Consider the following 21,573-nt stretch of genomic DNA (forward strand, 5'->3'; position numbering starts at 1 on the left):
GAAAGATCTCTTTCTGTGTGTCTTTTCTTCTCTCTATAAATCTTTTTTTTTTTCAAATAAAAACAACAGTTTTTTGTTTTGTGTTTAAGACAATATCCTTTCTTCAATGCAAGTTCTTGTCACTTCTGTCAAAAATTAGTTGACTATATGTACATGAATTACTTTTGGGGATCTCTATTCTTTCTCATTGCTCTATGTGTCTATTTTTAGGATAACATCATTCTGTTTTAATTACTACAGTGTTGGGGTCCATATTATGATAAAACAGATAAAGCCACAAGCTGAAATGCCAGCATTCCATCTGGACACAAGTTCAAGTCTCAGCTGCTCCACTTCTGACCCAGCTTTCTGCTAATGAACTGGGGAAAAGCAGAGAATCATGGCTTAAGAGTCTGGGCTTCTGTCAACAATGTGGGAGACATGGATTAAGCTCTTGGCTCCTGGCTTCGGCTTGATTCAGTCGTGGCTACTGAGGCCATTTAGGGAATGAATGAGCAGATAGAAAATCTCTCTCCCTCTGTCTCTCTGCAACTACCTCAAATAAGTAACCAAAATATATGTTTTTTAATATTACTGCCTTGTGGTACACTTTGCAGTCAAGTATTATAATGCCTCAAGATTGCTTTTTCTTTTTTGCCCATGATTATTTTAGCTGTTCTCAGTTTCTTATGATTTTATATAAATTTTAGTATTTTTTTTCTAATTCTGTAAAGAATGCCATTGCCATTTTGACAGGGATTTGGATGAATCTGTTGATTTTTTTAAGTAGTGTGGACATTTATCAGTATTAATTCTTCCAATCAATGAACAAGGATTATCTATTTTTGCATCCTTTCATCAATATTCTACAATGTTTAATTTGTATGGCTTTCATTTTTTGATTAAATTTATTTCTAAATATTTGAGGTTTTGTGGCTATTGCCAGAGGAATTTTTGCTTGATTTTTCTTACAGTGAACATACTCCTTTGGTGAATGAAAATTCTATCTTTTTGTCTGTTGGTTTTTTAATCTGAATTTACTGAATTGGTTTATGCATTTTAAAAGGTTGGGTTTTTTTTTTTTTTTAGTGTTTAGGTCTTTCTGTGTATTTCAGTATAAAATCTGCAAACATGGATATTTGGACTTCGTCACTTCCAATTTTGCTTTTATTTTTTTCTCCTCCATAACTGTTCTTGCTAATATTTCCAACATTGTACTGGCTATTTGTCATATTTTGGCTTTATAATTTTGATATATATTCCTTCTACACCTAATTAATTGATGATTTTATCATGAAGAGATACTGGATTTTGTCAAATGCTTTGTATATATCTGTTTAGTTCGTGTTATAATTTTAGTTCTACATTCTGTCAGTTTACAATGATTATTAAGAATAATGGATTATCCTTGTATCTCTGGGATAAATCCCACTTGGTCACAATGATGATCTTTTTGATGTCATATTGGATTCAGTTTGCTAGTATTGTGTTGAAAATGTTTGCATGCATGTTCATTTGGTATTCTGTGTGTGTTAGCAGAGTCTTGACTTCTCAGCTGTGGCTTCACCCTTGCATCCCCCGTCTTTTCTTGTGTATCTGCTCTGTTCTCTAGTTTGTATGTGTATGTGTTTTCACTTTGAGTTTGGTGTCATAGTGATGCTGGCCTTGTAAAAAGAGTTTGCAGAGTTCCATCCTGTTCCCAGTAATTAGTTACAGGAGGATTACAAAGTATATCTTAAGTGGGGTGCTACAGATTTCAGGAAGAAAATAAACCAATATTCATTAAACTGAGGAGCCCCCAAGAGAGAAAGAGATATGGGAAACATCTTGATGATTCAACAATTGAGGATTCCTATTTCTATATGCTTCAGAAAGTTATCACAAGAACATAAAGCCATTTATTATTTTCATACTACAAGAAGTCCTAAAAAGGTAACCCAAACTGGTGTAATTACTATTATATCATCAACTCTGGACTCCTATTAACTGAACATGACTTTTAGCATATGGTTGCCTTATAGTCATAAGAGGACTGCTCTGTCTCTTGCCTAACATCCTAGTTATTTGTATCTCTCCCAGTAAGTTCTTTTGATTCATTAATTGATCATTCATACAAGATGGATTGCTTGTAAACATTTGAAATTGTGAATGTCCATTTCAACACTGTTTTGCTACATATCATGAGTAATGATGCTATAGTTATTAATTATAATTCCTTCAGCATCATGAGGGTCATACAATAGCATCTATTCCTACAAGAAGGTTTTTGATTTCTGTTTTCAGCCCTCTTGTGATATGTTTTTATTTTTGTAGCATGTTGGTTAACTTTATGTTGATGAAGATTTATTATTTTCATTCTGTTGTGGACTGCGCTCACTGGTTCTGTATTTTAGGAGATACATAATGGAAATGTAGCAGGGACTGATATGTTCAGATATGGAGACAAAGTGCTGTATGTCTCTATGCATACAGACCAGAGATGGACTCCCAGTGAAAGAATTGAATACATCCTAACAGTAAGATGATGGACTCTCTGACAATGTCAGGGAACACTTCAATAACAGTACGATGGACTTCTGACTGTTCATGAAAGACTTCCATTGTAAAACTAGAGGGGAAATCAGCGGGGACAAGGGAGGGACCTTGGGGAAGGGCACAGGCAACCCAAAAACCTATGGAATTGTATCATAAAACAGAACAAAATATTTTAAATGTAAAAAAAGAGAAGAAAACAGCAATTAGAAAACAGTGTTACTCAGGTCAATAAAGTAAAAACTTGAGTAACTGTATAGCAAATAACCCTGGTGTCCCACAGCCATTTCTAGTCCTAGAGAAAGCTAGCAAATATAAGTGAGCAGCCCAAACAAAACCACTAAGAAACTAATAATGTTAACAGAGTGCAGAAAGCAGTATCTGAGGCTTAAAGGTATGCAGCTCATAATCCTACACTGGAAGGGGACCCTTGTGAATTCACAGCAGACACAAAGGAGAGAGGACAGAAACCCTTCTGAGTACATTGCTAAATTGCTACTGGAGAATCCAGGACTCTGACAACTTATAAAAATTAAAAGCTATGTGAGGATAAAAGAGAAACATCACAAATAAAACAGCTGTGGCCACGCTCCATAGAGCACCAATCCAGACAAAAGTTACCACTTTCCTAAGAGATTAAAAATCCATGAAAATGGTCAGCTGTATGACACCAACAGCTTTTCAAACATCTTCTGCTAAAACAGTATCCACATCATGCTTTACTTGTCCTGCTAGCAATTTCATCTCCTGGAAGGCTCAGGAAGCTGCAGAGAGGACTGACACTACTGATCTGATTCTAAGAGATACAGGAAACAAGGCTGGTGATTGGAAGTCATCCACACCATTGTGGAGACTGCGGTAGAAAAAGGAACGCTGCAAACTCTTGAGCAGGTATGACAGACTTTAGAAAATTTGGTTATTTTAGAGAAAATATACATCCATAACCAGGCATTCAGAAGAGGTTTCTGGCAGCTTAAACATATGAAATTCTAGGTAGGTAGGAATAATCCCACCCTTTATGAAAGAAAAACAGAGATGCAATTAAAGAAATCATGGAGATTCCCCTGAGACTTTCTAATTAGCTGAGGCTTAAAATTATAGACAGGTGGAAGGCAGGTAAGACGGGTAACAAAAGACCTAAAATCAGGAATAAACACCTCCAAATATACACTTCATGAGAATAGAAGTGATTGCTTTTTCCTTAACTCTTTCTATAAAGATTGTATCAAAAGTTCTAAAAACATTCTAAAGTAACTTAAGAATTCTAAAGGCAACTATTTTTAAACTGCTACATTACATTGGTAAGTAATAATATCATTAAGTATGAATATATTATGCTATTATATGGAATGAATAGATAATAGAGAGGAAGATACCTTTACTTTTGCTTCCCTAATTTTCATTATATAAAGTATCTTCAAGGTGAGCATTTAGCCTGGCAGTTAATGTATTGCATTTGACACTTACATGTGCAAGTGCATGGGTCCAAAACTAGGCTTCACTTACAATTCCAGGTTCTTACTAATGTAAACCTGCGAGGCTCAAGCTGGGGTCCCTGTCACCAATCTGGGTGATCTGGATGGAGATCCTAGCTCCTAGATTCCTCCTGGACCAGCACTGGCTCTTGCAGACATTTGGATAGTGACTCAGCCAAGGGAGCCATTTCTCTCTCTCCCTCTCTGTTTCTCTCTCTCTCCCTCTGCCTCTCAAATAAGTTTTAAAAAAATGCATTTTCAAATGACTAATCTGTGATTGTAGAGTGGTTTGAAATCATGCTTTTGTAAAATTTTTTTAGGGGACCCAGCATGGTAACCTAGTAGCTAAGTCCTTGCACATGCCAGGATCCTGTTTAGGCACTGGTTCATTTCCCAGCTGCTCCACTTCTCAACCAGCTCCCTGCTTGTTGCCTAGAAAAGCAGTCAAGGATGGCCCAAATCCTTGGAAACCTGCACCCACATAGGAGACCAGGAAGAAACTCCTGGCTCTTGGCTTCACATTAGCTCAGCTCTGGCTGTTGTGGCTATATGGGAAGTGAACCAGTGGACACAAGATCTGTCTATCTTTGTCTCTGTATTTCTGACTTTCCAAATTGAAAAAGAAAAAAAGGAAGGGAGGAAGGGGATTGAGAGGGAGAAACAGAGAGGAAAAGTATGATTGTCTTCTTAGAATTGTGTGTGTGTATATACATATATATGAAATCTATTCTCTTTATAGTAATAAGTTATTAAATCATCTTTAAATATTTAAATTACAATAAGCAAATTAAATGTCACAATAAAAGGGAATAATCCCTAAAGTAAATAAAAAGATACTAGGAAGTCATCCAGATGTTTTTAGTATGTTTCATTCAAAACTCATCCAAGGATCAGACTGCCACATGTTTGGCTTACCACTAAATTGCATTAAAATCAAATAAAGATATACAAATAAAAACCAAATAAGCATCTGTATTCCAAATTGCAGCTTCAACATGATATCTTTCTCATGGGGAAAAAATTCTTCTGGGGCCATAGGGACTGGATTTGCAGTCACAGCAAATATCTACAATACCCTCCTTTAAAACCATAATCATCTTCTATATCTTTTCTACCTATTACACAGAGATACCTGAAGAAAGGAACAAACACAAAATCTCCTGTTTTTCTCTCCACATAGTTATGTGTGTGCTTGTATGTATGTGTGTGTGTGCATCTGTTTTCTCAGAGGTCTACTTTCTCAAGTTCTTGGCTTTCCTTCATTTCCTACACCCACTCCAACATCTCCTGGCGGTCAGTGGCACCTGAAACCATTACTTCTTCTTGAATCCATCAAATAAATTCAACATTACTGGATGATGTAAAGTCTCTACATTTTTTTCCAGGAAGGAAATGTGTTGAGATCTATGAAGTATTACTTCCTTATTCTAACAAACTTGCAAATCTTTAAAGAGAATTTCCAGTGGATGAAATTCCCTAGAATTTCCCCCAAAACAGAATAAATAGATGCAGCAAAGTGAGACAAAGGTTTTAATGATAAATGAGTCAAGTTATGTTGACATATAATTAGAGTTAGAAAAAGTAATGAACATACAAAGAAAAAAAAATCACAGAAGCCTGGAGTATCAAAAATAAGTGAAATATAGGCAGAGCCATCCTTCATTACAGAGCCATGAGAGATCCAAATGTAAGAGTGGCAAACAAGATTAGTGACATAGGTCTGCATGGATAATCAGTAAGGAAGACAGATTCACTTACTGTCACTGTCCAGGAAGCAAATTTCCCTGCTGCTGTTCACCACTCCACGCAGACTCACAGGGATAGTGAATACCTTGCCCTAAGCAGTTTAAGGCCCATGAAATCATTTGGTTTGTCTCTGCAGTAGCAACACCATCAAAATTCAATAAAACTTCACCAGGCTAATTGTCAAGTAAATAAAATCAGTATGGATCCTGAATGGTGTTATAAATATCCAAATGGCCCTTAGTAGAAGAAAGGACCCCAACCCCTGAGAGAGAATTTTCCAGATAGATGGCAGGTGTGAAGGGTTGTGTAATTTGACTATAGCAGAGAGAAAACTTGAGGAACAATAGGTACCTGATAAAGTCTGTGATAATGTATCTTTATTCAAGATCCATCTGTCTCATGGACAGATGAAGCAGGAGAAAAGAAGCAGCAGGAATCCCTAGCCAAAGATCTTTTCAGTCTTTCATGTTAGCTTTAATCTCTGCTGATACCTTAAGAACTCAGGAACAGCTTTCCACAGAAAATTATCTTTCCTATTATAATAAACCTAAACCAAAGTATAGAGTGAATATTATACTGGTTGCTTGGTACATCTGTTTCAACTCTCCATTCAGCCCTGTGAAAATAACCACAGCATAATATGTGAACCCAATGGGCTCACCATGATAGAAGTTTTGGGCATTTAACACTTTGATTGGTCAAGATGGTTTGTACCATTTAAGAATAACAAATGACTCTCAGTACCAGTGCCTTACAAGAACTAACCATACTTTCTGGTTCAAATATGGATCTGTCTTGTGTGGTCTTCACTCCAGAACTGGGCTAGCAACTGCTATCTAGTACACTGTTGATCTTGTGGGAGAAGAAAAAAAGGGGGGGGGGGAAGAAACACACAGTATCTAAAATTTTTGCTCAGAAGAAACATAACAATTTTGTCAGTCTGTTATCAACCACAACAAATCAAATAACCTCTGAATAAGTTCAAGTTGGTACAATATAATCCTGCCATTGCAGAGGTACTACAGGGATAGGAGTCGGAGCACTTGGAAGACAATGACAAAATCTACTGCATTGTCTAGTCTTTTTGGGCACTACTTACAGAGTGGTATCAGTTCAGAGGTCATGTCCAGTAGTTCCAAAAAAATCTTGGAACGTCTCTGTAGAAGATTTGCAGTATACTCTGACAACAAAGTCAGAGAATTCTTCCTTCAGGAAGTAGGCCTCCCCTTTACTCAAGGGGTCCATGTTAGGGAACTGGTTCAGTTCTGGAAATTAGCTTAGCAGAATATATTTCCAGTTCATAAATGTAAAACTGCCCATCTTTCAGTTTTAAGGACACCATGATCAATTCACCATCATCAAAAGCATTTGTGGGCTAAAGTGGTCCGGTTAGCATTCATTAGTTTCACCTTCTCTAGTCAGTATCTGCCAACCCACAGACTCGGTTACTTTGAGATCAAACGAGGAGCCCATTTCTCTGCAGCCTCTCAGCTGTCAGCCCCAGCTTTCAAAGACAGACAAATCTCAAGAAATCTGGCACTCCTCTAAGGCCTTTTCCTTTTGCGATTAAGTCTCTCCCCAGATCATTAATGAGAAGTAAGGAGAGAGAAAGAGAGAAAGAGAAAAAGAGAGAGAGAGAGTCAGCAGCTAGGGCTCTTGTAACAAAGGGCCACAGATTGAGAGGTTAGGACAACAGAAACTTACTTTTCACTGTTCTGGAGGTCAGAAGTCCAAGACTAAGGCAGAACTGGGTTTGTCCAGGGGACCCTTGTCCTCATCTTATAGATGCCCATCTTCTCACTGTCTCAACATGGATTTCCTTGGTTACATGGGAACCCCTGGTGTCTCTTCCTCTTCTTACAAGGATACCCACCACCTTAAAGTTCCCCAACTTTACGATCTCAGTTAACTTTACCTCCTTAAAGGTACTGTTTCCAAATGCAGCCACTCTAGGAACCTGGGCTTCAAAGTATGAATTTGTGGAAAACAATTCAGTCCATAATACCCCCTTTCTCACATACTCTAACTTTCATGTAGCAACCTAATGTAGCAGTCAATCCATTTGCTTTTCAATTCTCTGGTTCTAAATTATCAAATGATGAGTATGGCTATTGTTTACACTGGCTTTTATATTCCTTATTTGGGTACATTTTGGTATTGGAAGTACTGCAACTTCAAAAGATAACGAATTTTTCTGCAGCAATCCTAGAAGCTCTCTGGTTTTCTGATTAATATCTTAATCATGTATTTTACCATCTTAACAGAGGGAGATTAAATACCAATAAACAGGGTTCAGCACTGTGACCCAACAGATTAAACCTGTCTGCAAAGCAGACATCACAGGTTGAGTATCAGTTCAAGGCCCAGCTACTTTACTTTTGACTCAGCTCTCTGGTCATGAACGTGGGAAGGCAGACTAACTGACTCAAGTACCTGGGCTCTGACAATCAAATGGGAGAATAAGATCCTGGCTTTGGCTTGGGCCTGGGCCTGGCCATTGTGGGGAGTGAGCCAACATACACACACACTCTCTCTCTTTCTCTTTTTATTTCTCTCTTCTTCCACCCCTCTCTCACCCTGAGTGTGTGTGTGTGTGTGTGTCTCCCTCTACCTGTAAGACTGCCTTTCAAGTAAATAAACATAATATCTCTTTTAAAGCAAAAACCAAAAGACATATGCCTGGTACACATCTCTATCCAGAAATTACCGGAAGATATTCCCCACAAAAATTAACTAAGCCAAAAAGAGAAAAGTGGCTGAGATCCTAGAAACTGAAACTCAGGATGTAAGAGACACATAAATACTTTCAAGAATAACCAAAAGAAAGCACTTGGGTGACATCTACATTAACTACCTATAGAGCAATGAGTTTAGTAGAGGAATAAAAAGAAATTTAAGAACGAGCTCAAAAGAAAATAGAGTGACAATATTGAGGGGATCTATAGTGTTCTGCTGGAAAGATAAGAAAGAAGTAGACACAAAAAAAGAAACACAAACATCTAAAATAATAACAATTTTTAAAAAGCCAGGCAATAATTAACTCCAGGAAAAACAAAAAAGGTACACCACTCAGTTTAGCAAAGAGTATTTATAGTCAAAACCCAAAAGTTTAAACAAACTTATATTACAGTGGTGCTGGATGGGGGAGAAAAAGAAGCCAAGATGGTTGTGTAAGAGAAAATTCAGTTTTTTAAATATTTTTATTCATTTTTATTGTAAAGTCAGATACACAGAGAGGAGGAGAGACAGAGAGGAAGATCTTCTGTCCATTGATTCCCTCTCCAAGTGACTGCAACTGCTAGAGCTGCACTGATACGAAGCCAGAAAACAGGAGCTTCTTCCAGGTCTCCCATGTGGGTACAGGGTCTCAAGGCTCTGTGCCATCCTTGACTGCCTTCCCAGGCCACAAGCAGGGAGCTGGATGGAAAGCAGGGCTGCTGGGACTAGAGCCAGCACCCACACAGGATCCCAGTGAGTGCAAGGCAAGGGCTTTAGCCACCAGGCTACCGTGCCAGACTCAAGAAAGTTCAGTTCTAAAAGCAGGCATTGTTGTGTGGCAGATTAAGTTACAAATTGGTGTACCAAATCAAGTCCTAGCTCCTCTGTGTTAGGTCAAAATTCTTGATAATGTGCCTGGGAGGGCAGCGGGTGATAGTCCAAGTATTTGCATCCCTACTAACCTCAGGGGAGACATGCAAAAGATTCTGAGTTCTGGGCCAATGAGATAGCCTAGTAGCTAAAGTCTTCACCTTGAACAGTCTGGGATCCAATAGGAGCACCAGTTCTAATCCCGGAAGACCCACCTGTATCTGCATGGGAGAACCAGAAGAGGCTCCTGGACCCTGGCTTTCGGATTGGTTCAGCTCTGGATGTTGTGGTTACTTGGGGAGTGAACCATTAGATGGAAGATCTTCCTCTCTGTCCTCTTCTCTGTATATCTTCCTTTCCAAAATAAATAAATAAATAAATAAATAAATCTTTAAAAAAAAAAGATTGAGTTCCTACTTTTGGCCAGCTGTTGCTGACTTTTAGAGATAGACAGATATACATATACAAATTATATATATTTATACAGATCAACTTGTGTATGATTATATATTTATATATTGAATATAACTCATGTTTATAAATAAATCATGCATTATATAATAAATTGCATATATAAAAATATATACAATATATATTAAAAATCTGCTTCTCTCTGTTTGCCACTATGGCTTTCAAATAAAAAAATCATTTTTAAAAAGTTCTTCTTTTTCATCAGTTTATAACTTACCACTTGCTGTGATAAGAAGCATATGTTAACTTTAGAATGATTAAATTGCTAGATAGCAATTTGATAGTATTTATTTCAAAGTTGGAAGTAAATGCTAGGAGAAGTAGCTAAATGATGCAAGAGTGATAGATTCTAGAAGGTGATTGTTGAAGGTCTGGATGAGGTAGAAGACAAGCTTTTCATTTTAGTTGTGTCGCAGGTAGCAATACTTGACTATTAAAGTTTTACACAAGTGTGAGAAAACACAGATTCATAGTTAACACATGGAAGAAGGGAGAAAGAAATAGAGACACAGATGTTAGTGCAATGCTGCTCAAAACTTACATGCAAGTGGCACAACCTTATGACTCTTGCTGAAATGCACAGTGGCCTTCCACAGCTGCGGGATGGGATCCAAAATTCTACGTTTGCTTCAAGTTGCCTCTTCTGTCAGTGCTGCTGATCTACATACCATGTGTTGGGTAACAAAGTCATACACTTTTTCAGATAGAGAAGTAACTGGTGCACACCAACAATTAAAAGTGGGATTTTTAATGCGAAAGGTTGTATTGTACCCACATCGCCCTTTCCCACTACTTCTGCCTGGAAATCTACTTAGGCCTCAATATTTCATTCAAATGTCACCTCCTCTATGAAATATGCCCCCACACAGTTTGAGCTCCATCACAGTCCTGAGAAGAATTAATTATTTCTCTGTTGGGGGCGCCCAGGAAACCATGTTAGAGTATTTGTCTTGTTGCATTGTTGCAGTAGTATCTTCTTCTCTTCATCCACTAAGATTTAGAAATATAAACCATGATATGTTTTCCCAAAAATTGTGCAATTGTTGAATTTAGCATATATTGCAATATTGAAGCTTAAATAATTATTTAGGAGAAACAAATCACCAGTGATTACACATTATAACAAATTATAGTCACTAGAAGTGGATAAAAGACAGTTCACTGGTGACATCACAGAAGAAATTTATTTGGTGGAAAGCTAATGACCATATGGATCTCCCCAGATTATATAATTCTATACTCTAGATATTCTATACTCTAGAATATTTCCAAGGAAATCATACTTTCTTAATATAAGGAATATTTTGGTTTTTAGTATCTGCTTACAGTTGATTATTTAATATGGCATAAACAGATTAAGGAAACCATAAGAGGTTTTCACTGTTAGGGTCATTTGGGTACATTTCAGATCCTGAAAACAAAACTGACCTCAACTTGGCAACCTTTGTGCCTTGAATTATAGACCTGGAATGAAAGCCAACATTCATTCTAATTAGGGTCACAATCAGCTGTTAGTAATGAGAAATGAACCTAGGGAGGGTATCCTGCCAGCACAATTTTTAAATAGCCGGGAGTTAATTAGGATAAGAGCCAAGTATTATGATGCTGACTTGATCAGTGTTTAAACTAGTGCCAGAAGATGGGAGTTCTGGCCCCAAATGGATGTGCCTTTCCAGAGTCTGGGTTTAAGGTATCTGCAGATATGGGAGTAAATGGTTATGATTAGGAAAAAAATCAGGAAAACCAAATAAAACATCAGAAAAAGTTGCTGAGACAGCCAGTGCTCTGCTGACTGCCAAAATATCAACTTCAGTTTATGTTCCAAGTTCTGGAAGGGAACTTACAAGACAGTTATGAGTCAGTTGTTTCATGACTGGATGTACATTAAAATCACTGATGCTTTCGAGTTCCATAATCAGGATTCTGCTGAGGTCTACGTCTCAGGGCAAGCTCACCCTAATTTTAGTACTCTTGCTTAGACACCGTCATTGCGCCCAATGAACATATGCTCTCCGCTACAATGATTCTGTAGTATCCAGAGGCAATGCATGAACAGTTCTGCTCAGTAATTTTGGAAGGATTTTAATCATGAGATCAAAAGCATCCTCAGTGTAACTGGAGAGAAGGAATCAAAAGAGCATCATTTCATCAGCTGGAATTTTTGTCCATTTCCTATTTCTTATATCACAGGCCAATCTTCCAGAATCTGGAAAGTTCTAAATAATGTCTGGGGGGGGGTGGAAATCAGTCTGTAGTTTCCCTGCCAGACATACACTCACTATAAGTCATAGTTGGCTGTAATCAGACAGCACTCCCAAGCCATTCACAACTGCTCCCAAAACACACTGACACAATGCCATTTTCTTGAAAATATCAATACTTACATATATCTGCTCCTAAAAGTACACTGTCATGTGTAGTATAACTTTAAAAAAAGCAAACTAATTAAACTATATATTAATTTTCTAAAAACTTATTTTTATTGGAAACTCCAATTTACAGAGAAAAGGAAAGACAGAGAAAAAGATTTTCCATCCACTGGTTCACTCTACAAGTGGCTGCAACAGCTAGAGCTGCACTGATCTGAAGCCAGGAGCCAGGGTCTCAAGGCTTTGGGCCATCCTTGACAGCTTTTCCAGGCATCAAGCAGGCAATTGGAAGGGAAGTGGAGTCACCCATATGGAATCCCAACGGATGCAAGGCAAGGACTTTAGCCACTAGGCTACTGTGTCAGGCCCTAAAATATATTTTAAGTGAACAAAACACATAATTATAACCAATTATCATATCCACCAGATACTACGTCACTACAACAGAGGTGTGGAACCCATCTAACCATTATAGGTGGAACTTGGCACCTGCCCATGGGGGTCACCCCACTGTCCCCAAGAGGCAAATGATTCGGAGGCCACTGCCTTGTCTTGGCCTTTCATTAACTAGTCTGACAACCAGATTTTCATGGTACTATGAAGCAACAATTACTATGCACATATTTATCTGAAAGTCATTTTAGAGGGTTTGATAAGGAATCTACCACATTGAATATACACCCAATTTTAAGGTACAATATGAAAAAAAGAGTTTTGATTTATTTGTTTGAAAGAGAGAAAGAGACAATAGGAGAGATCTTCCATCCATTGGTTTGCTCACACATATCCACAGTAACCTGGCTGAGGCTAGGAACCGTAAACTCGAACCCAGTCTCCCACATGGCTGGCAATAATCCAGCCGAGTCAGCACCACTGTCTTCCAAAGCCTGCATTGGCAGGAAGCTGGAATCCAAAGTAAGAACCAAACTCAGTTACTCCAATGTAGAATGCAAAAGATACCTTAACCAGTGGTTAAGACTGGTAAAGATGATGTCTTAACCAGTGTCCTTAAACTATGAGGTTAACTATCTGTCCTAACTTTCAGCTGTTTCAAAAATACTAATTCACAACAAAGAAAAAGATCATTAAATTTTTTTTTTTTAATTTTTGTTGCCTGTGAAATTTTGTTGCCTCTGTTGCTAATACACTTAGAAGGCAGGCCACAGCTCTTGCTAGCATAACACAACCTCAGAATCCCAACCATTCTAAGTGGTGATTAGATTTATTTTACAATTATTTCAGTCAAATAAATGGTGGGTACAAGAGATTTCTGTGATCTAAGATCCTGATAAAGATGTAAAACATGTTTTTCATGGAAAATGAATGCTTCTGGGCAAAGACATAAGCTCCTCCTTCTTGCCATTCTCTGGAACTCAAGTTACTTTGGTGAAAATGTCCAGAGGACTTGAAGGAAAAGAACCAGTGATGCTGTGAGCATTTCTCCGGTACCTCCTTTATACCTGTTGCTGGACCCTATTCCAGAGTCCCAAGTGTTAAGAGTTCTAGATGGAACCATAGTGATTATGCTTCATTTCTGACAAGCTTCTAGATGGTGCTACAGTTGCACCTAGGACCACATCTCTGTAGCTTTCTTGATCACAGGTCACATGGTCTGCAAGGGCAGAGAAGCCATTGTCTTGGGAGCTCCATACCCTCTGCTGGGTGTGGTGATAAGCAGAGGTAGGCTTTCCATGTTTAAGGTGTTTGTAAGTTCCTAGGTTGTTCTAGTCTGAGGAGCCCTATCCTTAGGAACCATAATCATTTATAGTTTTGACACATTTTACATGTTAGTTTGTTTAGGACAGAAAATGAATAAGTTTAAGATTTTCATCCTCTGGGTCTGGCAGAGTAGACTAGTGGCTAAAAACCTTACCTTGCCCATATAGGCATCAGTTCATATTCCAACTGCTCCACTTCCCTTCCAGCTCCCTGCTTGTGGCCTGGAAAAACAATCAAAGATGGTCCAAAGCCTTGGGACCCTGCACCTGTGTGGGAGACTTGGAGGAGGTGCCTGGTTTCGAATCAGCTCAGCTCTGGCCACTGGGGAGTGAACCAGCAGATAAAAGATCTTTTTCTGTCTCTCCTTCTCTCTGTAAATCTAAGTTTCCAATAAAAATAAATCTTTTTAAAAAATTGCAATCTTCCATTACTATGTTGTGTTTCAGGGGAGGCAGACAGGGAGTGGTGGAGATATCACTTTTACCCTAGAGAAGAAAGTATGTTAAGCCAACTATTCCTTTTCATATCTTTAATTTCCATTATCCTGTCATTTAACAAACCATAACCAATAATGAAAATGGAAATTACTGATTCCTACACGCCAAGGATATTTTTATGTTGAAGATTATTTTAGCACAAGTATCATACAGACAGAATCCCACTGATTGTGTCTAATCCCTAAATTGTTGGTGATAACAAATTGCTGGGGCCTGGGAACCCACACATCTGCCTTACTTCTCCCTGCAGAGCCTCCCATCCTCTTGACTTTCCAGTCACAGAGAGTTCCTTGCACCTAATCTTTTAGTTTAGGAGACAGATGACTTTACAGTTATCACTTCCTTTTTTTTTTTCAAAGTGAACAGGGGTGGGGGAAAGAGATCAAACGTCTACTGATCACTCCACAAATGGCTGAGACACTCAGGTCTATTCTGGCTGAAGTAAAGGAGCAAGGAACACCATCCAGGCCTCCCACATGGATGTCAAGAGGCCCAAGTACTTAGGCCATCTTCTGTTGTCTCCCAAGAGCATTTTCAGGAAGCTGGATCAGAAAGAGTGTATATGGGACTCAAATAAGCACTCAGGTATGGGATATTGGCTTCGCAAGAGGTAGCTTAATCCACTATGCTATTATCCCAGCCCAATTACCATTTTTCTTATATTCCTTTGGCAAAATTTTCCTTGTTTGTGGGTACATTGTTTATATGATTTATTTTTCTTCAAGAGCCATAGAGGGCAAAAAGATCCCATCTACAGGTCTGCTTCCCAAATGCCTACTGAGGTTGAAGCCATGAATCCACCCCAGGTCTCCCATGAAGGTAGCAGGAATCCAGTCACTTGAGTTATCACCACACTTGCATAACCTGTCTTAGTAGGAAGCTATGATCAGGAGCTGGAGATGGTACCCAAACCTAAGCTCTTCCAAACGAAAAACAATCTTCTTAGACTGCAAAGCCAAATGCTTACCTAAGCATTTCCTTATTTTTGATGTGACACTGATAGTTTGGAGGTATACTGGGTAAATACTTTGTTGAGTGGCTATCTTCCACAAGTTGATATTTCTTTTTTTTAAAGATTTATTTATTTTTATTGCAAAGTCAGATATACAGAGAGGACGAGAGACAGAGAGAAAGATCTTCCATCTGATGATTCACTCCCCAAGTGACCGCAACAACCCGTACTGCGCCAATCCAAAGCCGAGAGCCAGGAGCAGGTGCAGGGTCCCAAGGCTTTGAGCTGTCCTTGACTGCTTCCTCAGGCCACAATCAGGGAGCTGGATGGGAAGCAGGGCCACCGGGGATTAGAACCAACACCCATATAGGACCCAGTGTGTTCAAGGCAAAGACTTTAGCTGCTAGGCCATCGCACTAGCAGCTAGCATTGATATTTCTTTTATTTACTTGGGTTACAAGAGTTGGAGAGAATCATAGAGGTAAAGTGCCATTTTCAACGTAGTATAGCAAGGTAGATACTATCAAGATAATTTAGGGTTGTTATTAACCTTGATCATTTGGCTTAAGTAACACTGAACTTATTAATGCATTGTAAAGTTTCTATTTTTCCCACTTTCCATATTGTCCTTCCAGGAATGAAGTCACTATGTGTGGTTCTTACTCAAAGAGTGGGGAGTTACACTCTATCTTTAAAGATGAAAGCTTAGGACCAGCACTGTGGCACAACATATTAAGCCTCAGCCAGTGATGCTAGCATACTATATGGGTAGCAGTTTGAATCCCAGCTATTCCATTTCCAATACATCTCCCTGTTAATGTGCCTGGGATTGTTGTAGAAGACGTCCCAAGTACTTGAGTCCCTACAACCCACGTGGGATACCCAGAAGAGGCACATGATTTCGGTCTGCTCTAATAAAAACAGTTGTAGCCATCTGGGGAATGAACCAGCATCTGGAGGATTTCTGTCTCTTCTTCTTTTTCAGAAACTCTTTCAAGTAAATAAAAAATATTTTTAAACAGATAGTATATCTGCATGTTTTGTGGTTATGTACAAGAAAGATTGCTTTTTTCTTTCTGATTGGCTAGCTTATTCAACAATTTATTCTTAGTTTTGGCTCACAGATATTTTCCTCTACATTGTGGGTTATAATTTAGTGCCACCTTATATTGTTGATCACAATGATCTAGCTTTGACCATTGAGGGCCTTTCAGTTGGCTCGTATACACCTATATCAGGCCTCCATTAGTGTGCCCGTGTAGAGCACTTCCTTGGTTTTTATCTACAAAAGCCTCCAGGGACATGCCAATATATTCTTTGTCTTCACTCTTGCACTCACTTCTCCAAAAAAAACGGGTTCTTTTTAATGGAGATCAATATATATTTTTAAAAAACAATGGGAACAAAGTTGGCAGAATACAGTGAAGACATGTTAAAATGGACAGAGAAGGATTAGTAGAGGAGAAGCAGAGAAGGCATTATATATACATAATAGGAGTGGGCAGGCTGGCGGCAGAGAGATAGCCAAGGAGCTACAGACACAGGGAAGCAGCAGAGACAGCAGAGAGGCACTTTAGCAAATAGATAACCCAAGGGCAACGGGGGCTCCACCAGCACACGGGGTGGGGGGTGGGGGGGGAAGGTAGATCACCAGGGACACAGGAGGTGAATCAAGCCGTAGAATTGCAGGATTAATGTTGTTATCTAATCCTAAGCCAGAACAGAGCATGAGAGCCTCTGTGGACAGGTATGAAAACATGGCTGGAGTGCACAACCTAGCCCCGCTACATCCCTACCACTGTGGGTGGCACATCAGGCGCAATTTCAAGCACTGCAGCAAAGAACCTGGGAGAAAACAGAGAGCTTACATGCTTTAAGCTCAAGGAGAACACACATCAGGGTATCTAAGGAGTTTCCGCATAATCCAATACCACAAACTCATTTTGATTTTCCCACCCGGAAGATAATACCAACTTGACATTTCATTGGTTTGTTCAAAATATGTCAGGATTGCCTGCTGACCTGGCTCATAGCAGGTTCTGGCAAGAAGAGAAAAAAAAAATTGTGTGTACCACATGGAGTAAGTCCAGAGTGGAGCACCAACTATTGCTGACAGTCCTGCAATCTACATAGTATAAAGACACAGCTGACACCTGTCCAATCCCAGAAGCCAAGAACCATGAAAGAGAGAACAGTGGAACAGATAATGGCATGGCCACAAGATGGGAGCAGAGGGAGCAAAGAGAGGCGATGAGGGTCACAGTTCCTCTGGAGGAGGCACTGGTAATAACACAAGCCCAAGACCAAAATTTGCTGAAAAGAGTAGCGCAAATGCCACTAATAGGGAACCAGGAACTCAGTGGGACCAGTAATGTCCATCTTCAGACTTGTGGATGACACAGGGTTAGGGTTATTATTATTAAGTCTGAATGCAAATGGCTTAAATTCATTAATCAAAAACATAGATCAGTAGACAGAGTCAAAAAACAGTACCTTTTTATTTGTTGCCTACAACAAACATATCTCACCAACAAAAACACATGGAGACTGAAAGTGAAAGGATAGAATATGCAGTTTAATGAAAAAGAAAAACAAGTTGGGGTAGTCATTCTAATATCAGGCAATATATTTCCATGTGAAAGCCATTCAAAGAACAAAGGAGAACACCACATAATGATCAAGGGATCCATTTAGCTAAAAGAGTTAATAATAGTAAACATATACCATACCAAATGTCAGAGCACCTAGTTATGTGAAACAAATATTATTGGATTTAAAGAACTATATAGACTCCAATACAAAAAATATGGGTGGGGAGGAGACGTTAACATCTCAATAACTTCAATGGACAGATTGATGAGACAGAAACACAATAAGAAAACAACAGAGTTCACCCAGACAACATAACACATAAAATTAATTGATAACTAGAGATTTTTTCATCCTACACAGAATACAGTTTTTTAAAAATTTACTCATTTCTATTGGGAAGGCATATGTACAGTAAGAACAAGTGCCAAAGATAAAGATCTTTTGTCTGCTGGTTCACTCCCCAAGTGGCCACAATGGCCAGAACTAAGCTGATGCAAAGCCAGGAGCCAACAGTTTATTCCAGGTCTCTCAACCCAAAATCACCATTGCATGGGTGCAAGGTCCCAAGGCTTTGGGCTGTCCTCTACTGCTTCCCCAGGTTACAAGCAGGGAACTGGATGAGAAGTAGAGCAGCCAAGACATGAACTGGTGCCCATATGAGATCCTGGTGAATGCAAGGCAAAGATTTAGCTACTGGGCTATCATGCTGGGCCCCATGGAATACAATTTTTTTTCATCCATACACAAAACATTCTCCAGGATTGATTACATGATAGGCCACAAAACAAACATCAAATTTTACAAAATTGAAATCATATCATACTTATTCTCAGCCCATCACAAAGTGAAACTGGAGACCAGCAAGTCAAAATATCCCCCAAAATATATTAATACTTGGAAACTAAACAACATGCTGGTGAATAAACAATGGATATAGGAAAATCTAAAGAGGACACAAAAATTACTTGAAATGAATGAAGGCATCAATACAACATATCAAAACATATGGGACACAGTCGAGGTAGTGCTAAAAGGAAAGTTTATTGCAATTAGCGCCTATGTCAAGAAGCAAGAAATGTAGTAGGTATACAAATGAACTACACATCCAAAGGATCTAGAAAAATGACAGCAAAATAAGCCAAAATTTAGCAGAAAAAAAATCAAATAAGGAAATAGGTCAAATAGAAAACAAAAGCACAATATATAAGATCAATGAATCAAAGAGTTGTTACTCAAGAAAAATCAACAAAATAGGTTCCCAACTAGCCCAAATAATCAAAAATAGAGTAGGGCAAATGATGTGAATCAATTGAATCTGAGACAAAAAAAAGGAAGTATAACCACAGAAACCTAAGACATACAAATGATAATCAGAAACTGTTACAAGCAGCCATATGCCAACAAAACAGAAGATCTAAAAGAAATTAATAGATTTCTGGACATATAAAATTCACTAAATGTAAATCATGAGGTATTAAAAACCCAAATAGACTTATAACCTGTATGGAAACAAATTCAATAATTAAATTCCTAACTATACAGAAGTAGTGGACTGGATGGCTTCACTACTGAATTTAACCAAACGTCTCAGGAAGAGTTCATCCCAATCTTTCAAAAGCTATTCAAAACAACATAAAAGCAAGGCACTGCCTTCCAAACTCTTTGTAGGAAACCAACATCACCTTAATATCAAAACCAGATAGACATAACAAAGAAAGAGAATTACAGACCGATATCTCTGATGAATACAGACATAAAAATCTTCAACAAAATACTAGCCAACAGAATCCAACAATACATCAGACAGATCATTCACCTGGACCAGGTGGAATTTATCACTGCCATGCAAGGATTGTTTAACATCAATAAATGTGATATGTCACATCAACAAATGGAAAAATAAAAACTACACAATCATCTCAATAGATGCAGAGAAGGCATTTGATAAAATGCAACATCACCTCATGCTGAAAACCTTAAGCAAAATAGGCATATATGGAACATTCTGTAACACTAACAAAGCAATATATGAAAAACTTAATGCCAGCATCATACTGAATAGAAAAGACTGGAAGCTTTCCCACTAAGATCTTAAACTAGACAAGGATGTCCACTTTTTTATTATTAATTACGTTGCATTTTATGACACAAGTTTCATAGGCTCTGGGATTCCCCCAACCCCTCCCTGTGTCCTCCCCTAATGGTGGATTCCTCCACCTTGTTGCAGTATTACAGTTCGAATTAAGTCCAGATTCTTTCTTTGTAAACATATACCAGCATCTTATTGTTCAGATAAATTGAACAGTTTCCTGGGGAGACCATCTCTGGTCTGAAGGTAGAGCTGGCAGAATATCATTCTGATCCATTAAAAGCCCTAACACAACATTAACAACAATTTACAACATTATGGAATTAATTGACATGGTATTGAGTAACCAATATGTTAAAACAATACAAGTTCTTAACCACATCCTGTGACTATTTCATTGACATTTCAATTTTTGTTTATACACAGAACCGGCTGGTATACACCTTAATAGGGCACTATTCAGCTGTGTCATGTCTATTTTCATTTTAGTATTTAGCAGTTTAATGTGCTGAAGCATAATTTTGCTGAACTTGGCAGATTTTAGTATAGTCTAAACTGGCTTATAAATCTAATGAGGCATTTGTCAACAGTTGAGGTGTAGAACAGTTTTAGGAGGGGTGTGCAGAGAAATCTTCAATACCCTAGTGAGGTTTAACTAATCTTTGTGTCCTACCTAGTAAGGTATATGAGGATCCACGCTGACTGTTTCCTGTCCGATTCTAAGCTTTCCTTGTATTTCTCTATCTATTCTAATTTGGGGGGGGGGGGGACAGCTCCGGAGCGACCCTGATGGTTATTGCAAGAGAGGATGTGGATCCAAAGTTCGAACTAAGTAAAGACCAGAGAAAGCTCCTCTCCCTAGTCCCGAAGGAAGTTTACTGTTCTTCTGTTTCTGTAGACCACTCAGGGCTCCTGGCTGTTGTTCCGAGGACCTTGGATCCTGCAAGGAAGGATTTGGGCTTCTTCCATCCCATATGGTAGATCCAAACGGGGATGGGTGACCTCAGAGTTCTCGGCCTCCAAAGGCACTCCTTGGCTATTGGGGTGTAGTCCTTGGTGCCCATACTGATAGTTCTTGGTGAGGAAGGGATGTCCACTTTTACCACTGCTATTCAACATAGTATTGGAAGTCTTTGCTAGAACTCCTAGACCAGAAATAGAAATTGAAGGAATTCAAATTGGAAAGAGGAACTAAAAAGGAAAAGATTGGAAGCACTCCAGAAGATATAGACATAGGCCAAGATTTCTTAGAAAACAACACATGCAGTCAAGCCAAAATAATCAAAATAATCAAATGAGATTATTAAAAGAAGCCAGAGAGAGAGAGAGAGAGAGAGAGAGAGAGAGAGAGAGAGAGATCAACACAGTGAAGAGGTAACTAACAGAGTGGGAGAAAAATCTTAACACACTACACAATAGATATTCAGCACTTAGAGCTTCAGAATCATGCCAGCAGCAAATAAACAACACTGTTAAGAAATGGGAAAAGGAAATGAGCAGGCACTTTTTAAAAGAACAAATTCAAATGGCTAATGGACATATGAAAAAAATATATTCATGCTCC

Source organism: Ochotona curzoniae, unplaced genomic scaffold, assembly GCF_017591425.1.
Source record: "Ochotona curzoniae isolate NIBS_2020 unplaced genomic scaffold, NIBS_Ocur_1.0 scaffold_1037, whole genome shotgun sequence".
NCBI classification, from domain to species: domain Eukaryota; kingdom Metazoa; phylum Chordata; class Mammalia; order Lagomorpha; family Ochotonidae; genus Ochotona; species Ochotona curzoniae.